General features: G+C 54.7%; 1 pseudogene across 1 annotated transcript in view; it reads right to left on the bottom strand.

The window, feature by feature from the left end:
* The window catches only part of LOC311629639 (protein SET-like), a 147139-nt pseudogene extending 145478 nt beyond the window's left edge, over positions 1 to 1661 (bottom strand). Inside the window, exon 1 of the transcript in view lies at positions 1579 to 1661. The product of the transcript in view is annotated as a protein SET-like (transcript). The remainder of the gene's footprint in view (positions 1 to 1578) is intronic.
* Positions 1662 to 13677: the final 12016 nt, after the last annotated feature.

Genomic DNA, 13677 nt, shown 5'->3' with positions numbered 1-13677 from the left:
TGGCGTGGGGCTCGGGCTTCCCTGGGCACCTACACCAGCACCACCTGCAAAGGAAGCTGGCAGAGAAGGGTGCCAAGGAGCCGCAGGCTGGGCTGTGCCCGCAGGCCGAGCTTCAGCTGCTCTGCTTCTTGCCCCTCCTGCGGGTTTGGGATTCTGAGATCAGCAGAGAGAGAGATGAGAAAACCGAGTTCCTGGGCTGGGACCTCTGCTGGAGCAAGAGAGCAGAGCTTCTCCCAGCAGGTGCACACACGCCCTCCTCTGCCCCGCAGCCCGCCCGCCCACTCCGGAAGACACGCGCTGTGTGCGCGGGAGAGGGGCGTGTGAGGTGCATGTGAGTGCTGTGCACGAGCCTGTGTGAGGTGTGTGAGACTATATAAGTGTGTATGTGAGAGGCGTGCGTAAGTGTAAGCAAGTGTGTGAGTGTGTGCACATGTTGTCACAGAAATTCCCAAGGCAGAGGCCGAAGCCAGGCAGGGGATGAGAGTGCTGGGAGCCAGGGGCATGTCCTGGGGGTGGGCGATTCCAGGAGGCAGTGGGCTGGGCCACACAGCCCCAGAGCCCCCCTCCCTGGCCCATCACCCCTGGCGGGTCCTGCGGGCGGTGGGCAGCACCCCAGGGCCAGAGCGCTGCCTCCCGGCTTCTCAGAGGAGCCCAGAGCTTCGCCTGCCCACCCAGAAATGGCGACCCCAGGTTGGGTTCCCAGGAGCAGCCTTCACCCAGAGGCCCTGGGCAGCGAGCCTGGCTCCTTAGCACGCAGATTCCATGGCCACACGTGGACACTGTCGCCTCGGTCACTGTCCTGCCCTGTCACAGGTGGCACCGAGGAGGCTATGCCACCCCTGGGCTTCCTGCCACTGCCCCACCCCCACCTTCCAGAAGCCTCTGTGAGGACCCCACCTACCTACCCACCCATGGGCCCTGACCTAGCCCCCATCCCATGAGCTCTCTGGCCTCTTCCCAGAGACATCCCTCTCCCCACCTTCCCAAAGCCCAAATCAGATCTGCACCCTGAGAGACACCCCACTTCCTGCATCCCCCCTCAGACCCGGGGGCCCCCCTTCCTGCACCCCCCTCCAGAGCCGGGGACCCCCTTCCTGCATCCCCCTCCAGAGCCAGGGGACCCCCCTTCCTGCATCCCCCTCCAGACCCGGGGGACCCCCTTCCTGCATCCCCCTCCAGAGCCTGAGACCCCCCTTCCTGCACCCCCCTCCAGAGCCTGAGACCCCCCTTCCTACATCCCCCTCCAGAGCCGGGGACCCCCTTCCTGCATCCCCCTCCAGAGCCTGAGACCCCCCTTCCTGCATCCCCCTCCAGAGCCGGGGACCCCCTTCCTGCATCCCCCTCCAGAGCCGGGGACCCCCCTTCCTGCATCCCCCTCCAGAGCCGGGGACCCCCCTTCCTGCATCCCCCTCCAGAGCCTGAGACCCCCCTTCCTGCACCCCCCTCCAGAGCCGGGGACCCCCTTCCTGCATCCCCCTCCAGAGCCGAGAACCCCCCTTCCTGCATCCCCCTCCAGACCCGGGGCCCCCCTTCCTGCATCCCCCTCACGAGCTGGGGGACCCCTACCTGCAGGCTCACTGGTGTAGGAATGGCGTGCCTAGCCCGTACCACTTAGAAGCCTCAGACTCCGCGCTCAGTGTCCCTGCGGTGACAGATGCCATGGCCACACTGCCCAGGGCTGCGCTGCCCCAGGGGAGGCGCTGCCTGAGTTATGGGGTTTGCCTGATCTTGAGGAAACCGACCTGGGGTTCTGTTGACACCAGACAGTGTCACCCACAAATCGCCTCGTGCAGTGTTAGCCAACGCCCCCAAAGCAGAGGACCGAGCCCCCTGCCCTCGGAACCGCAGGGCGGTGACGTGGAGGGAAGACTCCAGCCTCCCCTGGAAGCCACGCTTACCCTTTCATCTTTAGGCTTAAGAGTGCGTAGTTCTTGCCGAAACCAGTTTGGCTCAGTGGATAGAGCATCGGCCTGCGGACTGAAGGGTCCCGGGTTCGATTCTGGTCAAGGGCATGTACCTTGGTTGCGGCACATCCCCAGTGGGGGGTGTGCAAGAGGCAGCTGATCGATGATTCTCTCTCATTGATGTTTGTAACTCTCTATCCCTCTCTCTTCCTCTCTGTAAAAAATCAATAAAATATATATTTTTTTTAAAAAGAGTGCGTAGTTCTGTTGGTACCTGGCTCTCCTGGCCCCTGGGCTGAACACATCTCACTATGGAGACCCCAGCCCACAGCCACGTTTGCCTGGTCTTCTTACCGCTGCCTAGTGCCCTCTTGCCAGCCCAGGCGAAGTGAATTTCCGTAGCTCTCTGCCCACCTCTCCACCTGGCCAGCCCCCTCCTCCCATAAGGTGCAAGGTCGCCCTTCCCGATCTGGCCACCTAGTCCTTTGGTACATGCCACTTCCCTGAGTCTGTGCTGGGTTGCCCCCCACCCCCCCCCCCAGCCCCTCCATGCTGGACTAACATTTGTCCCATTGAACATTAGATCATGCCAAGCCTGGGGAAAAGTTGCTACTGACATCCGGTGCATAGAGGCAACGGTGCGGGACCCAGGAGCCTCACAGCAGGGCATGGTCCAGCTCAGAGCTGAGCGCCAGAGCAAGGGTGCAGGTGGCCAGGGATCATCAGGGAGGGGTGCACTGAGAGGAGGGGTGTGCTGAGAGGAGGGGTGTGCTGAGAGGAGCGGCAGGCCGGGGCACACACACACACACACCCACACACACTCACACAGCTTGCTTTTCTCTTCCCTGAGTCTGTTGTCAGAAAACCACACAGGAGTCCCCACTGACGGAGCACCAGCCTGGAAGGATGGGGTTTTATGGTAATTGGGCCCATCCCCAGGGTGGGGGACAGGTAATGGGGAGAGGGGTACTGGGGATAGATGCTGGGGGCACGGGGTGATGAGGGTAAATGGGGGCCTTCAGCTGTGCTCTAGTCCATCTTTGTACACGAGGGACCCAAACTAGACTCCTACTGTGTCCCTGGGCCGGTGCCGGTGGAGGTGGAGGGATGCTGCCCTGCCCTTCCACACAGGGGCCTCGAGACCTCCAGCCCTGAGCCCTCACTGCACGTGGTACGCGCCAATGACAAAGCAGGGGCTTCTAACCCCCACCCCGATGGAGCTCACCTTGCCCCAGCAGACCTCGGCGTGCAGAGGCAGGCTTCTCTCCTGGCAGGGGACTCGCCCACACCCACTCACTCCCCTGCGCAGAGACCTCGCCTACCATCACCAACCCCAGCCACTCAGGAGCAGCCATCTTTCTCGATGGAGAGTCTGTCCACATTCCCCTGCGAGGCCACACAGAGGCCCCAGGCTGGCCTCAGCCCCCTCGACGACCTTCTCCAAATCTGACACGGCGGCCTCAGGAGTCCCACTAGCAAAGTGCCTGAACCTGACACCGGCCATTGGTCCCATTCGCATGAGGGGTGGACATCGGAGCTCAGGGGAGCAGCCTGGGAGTGGGTCACAGGCTGGCCAGCCCCCAGCATGATGCTGGGCATGACGTGGTGCTGGCTCGGGGCTCGGGTGATGACTGCCACCACTGGCCCTCCCCTGGCTGTACCCGGGCAGCTGAGCCAGCGTCAGAGTCAAGCAAGACAGGGATGTGGCACCAGCCACGATGCATTGATAAAGCCAGTTCTCCTGCTCCAGCCTTTAGTGGAGCCGCGTGTGAATGTGACCGAGGCTGTGGGCCCACCTGGGAATGCTCGCAGGGCAGCATCCTGAGTCAGCAGGAGGCCCCAACATGGAAAAGGAATCTGGGGAGCGGAGCTCAGCTTGCAAGTCCAGGTGCTCCTACTCATCAGGATGTGCTCCGATTTCAAACCCAGCAGGACCTGGGCCTGACTACCTAGCCCCTGCCAGGATGCTCAGTCAAAACAAGTTGGAGAAATTGTTTGAGGGAAGAAAGGAACTGATGCTTTAACCCATGCGGCTCATGGCACGGGCTGGTCTCCACTCTAACATCTTACGTAGAATATCAGGGGCCACAGTCATTTGCTGGCTCTCTGCTGCACCTCCCCCCACCACCACCCCCCCACCCCAAGCTCCTGTCCTGCCTCCTCAGTGGGACCTAGCAAATATTTGTTGAGTGAATTTTGAATGAATGAGATGCAGCCTCAGGACTTCAAAAACCATCCTATCAGCAAAGCTTTGCCCTGATGACCACCTTCTGGCAGAAGACAATGCATTTCCTGCTGGGCCAAGACCCGTGGGAACACTCAGTGATGATGATCCTGTGTGATCACCATGGATTCCTCAGGAGCCCTGTTGACCACTCCTCCATCAGACGTAGAGAGGGAGCCCCTGGGACACCCACAGGGAGGTCATTCAGAAGAGGCAGCATGGAAGGTAGGATAGGACAGGCCCTAAGATACCCAAAGGACCCCACCTGAAATCTTGGCCTCCAGACTGTGAGCAGTGCGATCTGTTAGACAGGAACCTGTTAGCGACCCCCTGCCTCCACTCTCCTTCAGGCCCTCCAGTGATTGTCCTTCAGACCCCACCCTTGGTTCCTGTGGTTATGGGACTAACCAGGCCCTGGGGTGTGGGGTATGGGGTGAGTGCATAGCTTGGGCCCACCCCACCCACTCCACCCACCATGGTGATTGTTATAGGGATGAACACAGATCCTCAGGAAAGCCATTCGCCTCTTCACTTGGGCTGTCGGAAAAAGAGGTTCCTTCCCATAATGTGGCCCCTGAGCTGGGAAGGCAGCTTAGAGACCCTCTACCAGCTTGCCCCCACTGTGACAGAGTTTCAGCAAGGAGGGTGAGGGTGACAGGGGGATATGCAGGGGGACACCCACTGAGGGCATTTGTTCCCTTTCCTGGATCTCCAAGCTCCTGGGCTTCTCGGTGATGTTCAAAACAATGAGGGTTAGTACCTATCACTTGCGTCCAGGGGAGTTTGGACTAATGTGGCAGGTGGCTTAATTCCAACTTTCCGTTTGTAAAACAGAGGCTTCCCAACTTCTCCAAGACTCCCTGAGAGAAATGCTTCCACCTAACAGGTATAAGCTTTGATGTAAGGGAGACCCATGGGCAGCGAGGTCAAAGCCATGGCTGGGAGCCATGCACCTGGCCAGGAACAGGGCTGAGCAATAGAAGGATCGGGCACTGAGCGGAGGGGAGGGACAGCATCTAGGAGTTGGGTTTGTGTCACCAGGTCAGTAAACCTTGGAGAGGCTGGAGAAGAAGCAGAAAGGGCCACTTACTGTCCCAGCAGAAACTTATGCCCAAGAACTCCAAGGAGTCGACTGCAGGACTAGGGAAGGGGCCAAGGACGAGGTGAATTCCAGCTGAGGGGTGGGGCAGGCCCAGGGTAGAGTTTAAGAATGTGCCCTCGGTCATTCAGCTCTTCCCTAAGTTACTGCAAGCATGCCCCCCTCAGCCCTGCCCTGACCCCCAGGCCCTCACACCTGTTGGCCCTGCCTCTGTTGGGTGACTGCTTGCTTCTCCTCCAGGCCTGGATCTGGGGTCTCCTCCTTCTTGACACCCCTGAAGTGGGTCTCCCCCCAGACAGACCTGACCCATCCCAGTGTTGTCATGAATCTCCTCCCAGTTCTATTCCCCCAGGAGGGCGCAGGCTCACCCGGCCCCAGACCCAGCCCTGAAGACAGAGGGTGGACACTGACAAGCCAGGATCCTTTGAGGAGGGCAACTCAGAGAGGCATTTTGTCATTAAACAGCCCAGAAGAGAGAAGTAGCAGGCAGTGGGAGAGGCGAGCTGGGAAGCAGCACGTGGCTGGTGGAGCGGCTTCCCCTCCTCCCTGGCTTTCCTGTCCTGCTCTGCTTGGTCAGACATTCAATACTTCCTTTTGGAGAAATACATAGATTTGTTTGACTTGGAATATTGAATTTGGAGTCCGTTCAGCAATTTCAAATTTCAGAATTGGGACTTTAGGGAGACACTGTAAATTAAAAAATTCTTTCCTCTTCAGTTTCTACCCAAGATTGTATATTTTTTGATGGCAAAATTAGAGATTAACTATAAACATCTGTTTGTTCCATACTCACATGGCTATGAGAACAGTGGCCAAACCATTGGTGTGGGGGCGTTCACATACTGCAAGTCTATAGTGGAACCGTCTGAGCAACCTATCAGGATTCTGGGAGGGTAGAGGAAGGAGGTATGGAGCAGGGACAATGACTGGGAGAGGGGCCCTTAAGCCTGCCAGGGGACCTGCATAAACTTCAGCCCCCACTGGTCCTCGCCACACCACAGGCCTCTCCACCCTGCTCTTCTCACCCAGTCCTCATTGTTGAAACGTCATTTGCTCACCAGCCCCCAGGTCCTTCCGGAGCACCTACTGTGCTGCGTCCCAGGGATGGATGTGATAGAAGTATGGCCACTGCGCTCAGTGTGGCAGGCGGAATCATCTCATAACAGTGTTGTCAGGTAAGTGCCTCGAGGGTACAGACAGGTAGCAGAGTCCGTGAATGGTAGTGGCTGATGGGGGGGCTCAGAGGGAATGCCCTTTGAGTAATGTTCGGAAGGATACAGAGGAATTAAGTAGGCAAGGGAAGTGGGGAGAACATTCCAGGCAGAGAGTGAGGCTGTGCAAAGGCATGGAGTGAGAAAGTGTGTAGATTTGGAGGTAAGACAAAGCCCCTGAGTGCAGAGAGCATGGTGGGTGTGAGGGTGTAGCTGGAGGCGTAAAGCCACTGGAAGCGCCAAGACCCTTAAGCAGGACCGAGGCACAAAGGCAGTTCTGTGCCATGGGAAGATTCCATAGTGGCATTTGGGAAACCGATTGAAGGTGAAAAGAGTGTGGGGAGACCAGGATCTCTATAGAGGGGATGGCAACTCAAGTGAAGGCAGAGGCAGCAGATGACGATTTGATGAAACTGGGCTTGGGGGGCGGAGGTGTGGGAGGGAGAAAGAATGGTGATCAGATATCCCAGAAAGAAATCAGGTCGGCAAACTGAACAAGGAGAGGCAGGGCCAGTACACATTTGTAGTTTAGAGGGAGAGGAGTAGGGACTATGGGTAAACCCTTAAGGAGCCCTGTCTGACAGACAAGGAGGAGGAAAAAGGGTCCTGAGAGGGGAAGGCGGTGGGGTGGGAGAGAACTGGGCAAGAGGGATCATGGAATCAGAATTGTAGTTTGGAAGGGGGTGAGGCCACATGCTGGGATGGTCAGGAAATGACCACTGACCATTCTGTCTCTTGACACAAAGCATTGGAAGCAAGTCCTGGGTCTGCTGATGAGGAGATCACCCGGTCTGTCTCAGTCAGCTCGGGCTGCATAACAAATACTACACACACTGGGCAGCTCCAACAACAAAACTTCATTTTCTCACAGTCCTGGAGGCTGGAAGTCAGAGATCAAGGTCGCAGGGCCGGTTTCCCTGAGGCCTCGCTCCTTGGCTTGTAGATGGCCGTCTTCTCCCTATGTACTCACATGCTCAGTCCTGTGTGTGTCTGTGTTTTCTGCTTATAAGAACGCCAGTCACTTTGGATCGGGGCCCATTCTCATGACCTCATTTACCTTACTTACCTCCTTAAACCTCCCAATGCAGTCACATTCTGAGGTCCTGGGGGTTAGGACTAAACATACTTTTACCGTCCAACCCAGCGAGCATGCTCCTTGATATTTACCCAAAGGAGTTGAGTTGAAAACTTATATCCACACAAAAATCTTCAAACAATGTTTATTGCAGCTTTGCTCATAACTGCCAAAACTTGGAAGCAACCAAGACGTCCTTCAGTAGGTGAATGGAGACAAACTGTGGTCCATCCAGACAATGAAATGTTATTCTTCAGAGCTAAAAAGAAACGAGCTATAAAGCCATGAAAAGATCTGGAGGAACCGTAACGCACAACACTAAGTGAAAGAAGCCAGTCTGGAAAGGCTACCATATGATTCCAAACATATGACATTCTGGAAAAGGCAAAAACATGAAGAAAGTAAAAAGACTGGTGGGTGCCGGAGATTAAGGGGGAGGGCGGGGTGAATAGGCAGAGGATTTGTAGGGCCATGAAACTACTCTGTGGAGCTGTAATGGTGAATACAGCTCAATATTCATTTGTCCAAACTCAGTGAAGGTGCCTCAGCAAAGGTGACCCCGAGGGAAACTGTGGCCTCCTGGGAAGGACGAGTCCATGTAGGTCCACGGGTTGTAACAGGTGGATCCTCTGGTGGGCGTGTTAATAGGGGAGGAGGCTGTGCGTGGGGTGGGGGCAGAGGGTATATTGGAAGTCTTTATATCTCCCCCTCAATTTTCCTGTGAACCAAAAACTGCTCTAAAATATAAAAGTCTATTTTGAAAAGATATTGCAAATTTCGGAAATGTAGAAGTAAGAAACTATGATTACTTTTTAAAGAAACTATTATTTTTAAACCAATTTAAAGATCTACCAAACCCTCCAAAAGCAAATAAATACTTGTAAAGAGAACCACGAGGCGAGTCCTGACGAATCAGGTCTGCAGGTAAGACAGGCGGGAGGCGGACACGGCCAGTGAACGCTGAGGCCGTGGTGCCCAGAGGCCCGAACTCTGCAGCCTCTGCTGCCAGTGAAGACACAGCTCCAAGGCCCAGACGCATTCAGACCTCACTCACGGAGCACCCACTGAGCACTGGGCCTCCTGTGCGCTGGTGCCAGGTCCTGCGTGGCCAGGCGGCCCGGCCCTGCCCTCTTAGGTCACCAGCCTGCTGGGGAAACGGAGACTTGGATGATGATGGTGCAACAGAGCGACAGTGAGAGCACCAAGCAGGCTTCCCCTGCGGCCTCTGAGCAGGTCTCCACACTGCTGCAGGCAGCCTCTGTAGAACCTGAGGACAGCAGGGGCTCCCAGACCACCCTCCTGCGGGCCAGGGGCTCAGGTGGGCGTCCCAGCGAAGTGTCAAGGATGCAGTTGGCCAGGGTGGGGTGGGGTCGGGGTGGCCTGGGATGGGAGACCCGGTTCCTCCTGAGCACAATTTCTTAAAAAGGAGCTTTTCCCCTGCCTGGTTTGACTCAGTGGATGGAGCATGAGCCTGCGGACTGAAGGGTCCTGGGTTGGATTTTGGTCAAGGCCACATGCCCGAGTTGTGGGTTCAATCCCCCGTAGGGGGTGTGCAGGAAGCACTCAACCAATGATTCTCTCTCATTATGGATGTTTCTATCCCTCCTTCTCCTTTCCTCTCTGAAATCAATACTAATATAAGAAATAAAAAGGGAGCTTTTCAACCACATTTGTAAAATTATATGTTGATAAAACCACTAAGAAGACGACAACAAAAGGAGGAGGCCTTGGGAAAGCAAAGCAGAGAGGCACATTTCCATCAGCTCCGTGAACCCTGGGCCTGCGCGGTGTGTAGACCAGGACTGGACGACACGATTACCTGACCAGCCCTTCCCCTGCGCCTTGCAGCAGGTCCCGAGGTCCCAGGCGGCATCTCATGTGCAGGAGGCCTCCAGCCCTGGGGTCTGCAGCGCCCCAGAGGGGACCACTGGGTGCGGACACCACCAGGCTCCCGCGTGGCAGCGCTGCCTTCCACACTGTTTACCATTCTGGGCCTCACGGAGAGCCTCCTGGTCATATGATGACCAGCCTAAATAAGACGCCTTTAATAAAAAGAAACACATGGCCCCATTTATACACGAGTGTGTAAAATATATTAAAATAATTTTAAATGCATGAGTCACTCAGAGAAAGTGCGCTTTTTAAAAACTCACAAACAGCACTTTGTAGTGAAGATGGTAGTGAACAGTGGCTGGTCCTGCAGACAAGGACCAGCAGGGAAGGGGCACAAAGCGTGGATGCTCCCGTGTGTCCCCTGCAGGTCCCCTTCTACAGGGACACTGAGTGCGTGCGTGCATCCATTCAGCAAATGGCACTGCCAGCGTCAGAGCTCAAGTCCTTCTCACTGTCCTCACTTCAACCCCCAGCACGGACACCACAGGCAGAGGGGGCGGCCTTGCAGTTTGGGGGCCCCAAAATGACAATCTGGTTCTTACCCACTCACCTTTGGCTCCATTGTCCTTGTCTGTGGACTAGAGAGACAAACCCTTTCTCCGATGCAGCCCCACTGGTCCCCGCAGCCCTCCTACGGCCCCGTGACGGAGAGCTCCCCCTCACAGGCCTCCTGGGAGCTGACGTTGGGAGGAAGCTCCTCTTCGTGGGCACCAGCCTCCCTGAGGAGAAAGGAGGCACATGGGCCCCGGGATTATTTCCCAGAGTTCCGTGCAGAATGAAGCCCCCAGCCTGTCCCTGCTCTTCAGCAACCCATAACTTGGAGGTTAGGGTTTCAGCACGTGAACTTGAGTGAGGGCACACATTCAGCCCGTAACACCTAGCGTCCCCCAAATGCAGCCACAGCGATGCCCTGAGAGTGATGTTTCGGTCAATGATGGACCACACATATGGCAGGGACCCAGGAAGATTGCAATGGAGCTGAAACATCCCCACCACCTCAGGATGCTTTAGCCATGGTGCAGTGTGCCACTGACATGCTTGTGGTGGTGCTGGTGTAAGCACACCTACTTCCCTGCCAGCTGTGTGAAAGCATAGCACATACTGATGTGTATAGTTCATAATGCTCGACAAGGGTAACAAATGACTATGTATTGGTTTATGTAGTTACTATATTTTATCATTATTTTTAGGGTGCACTCTTTTTTATAATTTTTTAAAATATATTTTTATTGATTTCAGAGAGAGAGAGAGAGAGAGAAACATCGATGATGAGAGAGTCATTGATTTGTTGATTCCTACACTCCCCTTACTGGGGATGGAGTCCACAGCCCAGGTATGTGCCCTTGGCTAGAATTGAACCTAGGACTCTCAGTCCACAGGCCAATGCTCTATCTACTGAGCCAAACCGGCTGGGGCAAGAGTGCACTCTTTCAACGTTTAAAAAATAGTTTGTTGTAAAACAGTAGCATGTTATGCAGACAGCAGACATCTTATGTTTTCTGCATTTCTGGATTGCAACATCTTCTTTTGTGCTTAACTTAATCTCGTTATTTTGCACAGTAACACTCCGTACAGGCTTGTAGCCCATGAGCAGTGGGCTGTACTAGGCTAGACCATGTGGGTTTGTGTAAGTATGCTCTGTGATGTTCACCAATGATGGAATTGCCTGACAACACATTTCTCAGAACACACTCGAGTTGTTAGCGGTGCCTGAGTATAATGAGTTTGTCTTAATATCATGGAATCTTCAGGGCACCGCTGTAAGGTTTGGAGGGGCGGAGTGACAGATGAGATATGCATTTTAGAAGATTCTCTCCTCTGAAGGACCTTAAAGAGTACAAATGGGGAAGGACCTGGGGAGCCAGAGGAAACTTAGAATCCAAGTGGGAGGGCAAGGCCTCCACCACGCACTCCATCCACCTCATTCGCCTGTGCTGAACCAGCCCTGAAGCTGATGGTCCAGAGACCTCGGGCCTTGACCGCAGCCAAGAGCATCGAAGCTCCCCTCAGCGGGGGGGAGGGGGAGGGGGGGGCGGGGAGAAACTCCAGAAGAAGGCTCTTCCTCCAGGATGGAGACAGACTTGGAAAAGTTACAAGATGGTGCCTCTGGCAGGACCCTCCCCGGCAATGGCAAGATGTCCGGATAAGTCCCAGCAGCCTCGCCCTGCTGGGCAGCTGGGCTCTGGGAGGACTCTCCAGAACACCAGAGGCTTTCTCACCCCCTTCCGGGGGGAGACTGGACCACCCTGAGCGAGGACTGTACTGACAGCCTCTTGGAGCAGCTGACACATGGCCAGTATCTCAGAATCTGAGAGTGGGGACTGCAAACGCTGCTTGGAGACCTCAGAGGAGAGGGAGACTGGGGGCGGGGGGGGGGGGGGGGAACTAAAGGACGCCGACTGGAGTAAAGGCAGTGCCAGGGACTGCAGTAAACTGCAATGGCAACAAACAACGGGAGCTCATGAGGAGCCGAGGAGCGTGGAGAACGGGCTGCGGTACCTGCAGACCCAGTTAGCCTGGCTGGAGAACACCAGCACCTTCAGGTCAGGTCACCACTGCCCAGCCGGTCACAGTAACGCCAGGCTGGGCTGCATCCCTACCTCCCGGGTGCTGCGTGGCCTGGGGCAGATGCCTCCCGCGCCGGGCCCTGTCTGACACGGCTGGTCGGCTGGTCGGTGTTTCAGGGGTATCGGCTCACCCCCTGTGGAAACCATCCCCTTCGGAAGTCACTAACTGGGGCCCCACTGAGCGAGCTGCCTTGTACCCGACCAGAGGGCAGAGAGCTCTCAGGCACCAGGCTGACGGCTTTCCGGGACGCAGGCAGCAATTCTAGGGAGAAGCGGAGAGCGTGGAGCCCGAAGCGGAGAGAGGGAGCCCGGCTCCAGGCGGAGAGGCCCTGATGGGAGACCCTGGACCAGCGCTGAAACTCGGAGCAGCCGGACAAAGGCACTCAGGCTCCTGCTTACAGGTTTTAAGTGGCATCTCGCTGGGTCTCTTTAAAGAATCGTCACAAATAACTTTTCTTCTGAGAGGCAGAGGGGTATTTTTGTACTTTACAGTATTTTATTTCTGAAAATCTTATCAGACCAAGTGTAAAACGAAACAATATAACAGGTTGACAGCTTGAATGAAAAATGACCACACAGACGTTATCTGGAGAGGAATGAGAGAACTGCCCAGAGCAAACCAAAGCCATCGCCATCCTCCCCGGCACCACTTTGCCTCCCGTGTACCTTCCCTGCCCTCTTCTCTGGACCAACAAATTCCAACTCAAAATGACAGTAAAGAGTAAATGACAAGTGATGGGATAAAGGGCTGTAGAGGGAAAGAACAGGTGGGGATGAGAGGAGGAGGGGGGTAGAGAGAAAGGTGGAAGTCTTCATTTTTTGAAGAAATGGAAGTAATTGGGCCACTGGGTGCATGTAGTAGAACTTTGGGAGAAGGTATATTTGAAGACTGTGAAGTTTTTTGCTATGATGTATAGTGTCAACCCTGCTCCCCCTTCATCTCTGAGAAACTTTAAATAAATGTCTACATATTCTTCAATTAAAAAATAAATTAAATTAAATCTTCAGTTTTTCAAACAGTTGATGTGTTTTGATCCATTGCACTTTTTATTGTTGGTCAAATTATCCCATATTTCTCCATGGGGGTATCCTTTTATTGGCCTGTGATCTTGTCACATGCGCCCCGTAGTCCTTGTCACTGCCTTGCTGTCAGTGATAGCAAGAAGCTCCAGCTTATCTTATACATTTTCTGCCCCAGACAGAGACCAGCCATTTCTCTATGGAGCCCTGGTTCCTTTCAGTGGAAATGAAATTTATAGTCCACAGTGAGGGTGCTCTTGCTACTAGGTGTATTGTATCTATGAATATTCAGCGGCTAACGCAAGAATATATGCATTTTTTTAAACAATTTCATTGTGCTAAAATATACATAAAATTTACCATTCGCCATTTTTAAGTGTACAGTTCAGTGGAATTAAATACATTCACATTGTTGTAAGCCATCACCACCATCCACTCCCATAACTCTTTCATCTTAGAAAACTGTGCCTATTAAACACTAACTCCCCTTGCCAAAACTGGTTTGGCTCAGTGGTAGAGCCTGTGTCTGCGGACTGAAAGGTCCCAGGTTCGATTCCGGTCAGGGGCATGTACATTGATTGCGGGCACATCCCCAGTGGGGGGTGTGCAGGAGGCAGCTGGTCGATGTTTCTCTCTCATCGACGTTTCTAGCTCTCTATCTCTCTCCCTTCCTCTCTGTAAAAA

Source organism: Pipistrellus hanaki, assembly GCF_964339955.1.
Source record: "Pipistrellus hanaki genome assembly, chromosome: 11".
Taxonomy (NCBI): Eukaryota; Metazoa; Chordata; class Mammalia; order Chiroptera; family Vespertilionidae; genus Pipistrellus; species Pipistrellus hanaki.
Note: the sequence above shows the minus strand (reverse complement) of the source record. Positions and strands in the feature narration are given on the sequence as shown.